Source organism: Penaeus monodon, chromosome 28 (genome assembly GCF_015228065.2).
Source record: "Penaeus monodon isolate SGIC_2016 chromosome 28, NSTDA_Pmon_1, whole genome shotgun sequence".
NCBI classification, from domain to species: Eukaryota; Metazoa; Arthropoda; class Malacostraca; order Decapoda; family Penaeidae; genus Penaeus; species Penaeus monodon.
Genome location: NC_051413.1, coordinates 24,170,775 through 24,171,077, shown reverse-complemented (window position 1 = coordinate 24,171,077; position 303 = coordinate 24,170,775). Strand labels below are relative to the sequence as shown.

General features: G+C 28.4%; 1 pseudogene; it reads right to left on the bottom strand.

Moving 5' to 3' along the window:
- LOC119591106 overlaps window positions 1-303 on the bottom strand; it is a 9,037-nt pseudogene that overhangs the window by 1,882 nt on the left and 6,852 nt on the right.

Below are 303 nucleotides of genomic sequence, written 5' to 3'. Positions count from 1 at the left end.
TCACAATCTATTTCGAATCTCAGTGAAAAATTGGGGTCCTTTTAAACTGTCTTCAACAAAGTGACAATTCTTATTCATCTTTCTACTGTCTTTATTTTCAAGATCCAGAAATGATATCGAATTTCCTATTTTCACATTTTTATATTATAAAAACGAAAATGGAAAAGGCTAAAAAAACCTAGAAAATAAAACCTTTAAATATTAAAAAAAAGAAATTGGCGTAATTTTTTGAAACGGAAATCTGTCTTCTTTTATATTCGTGTGTATGCTTTTGTGTACCCCCCTCCTTCAAAAAAAATTCCA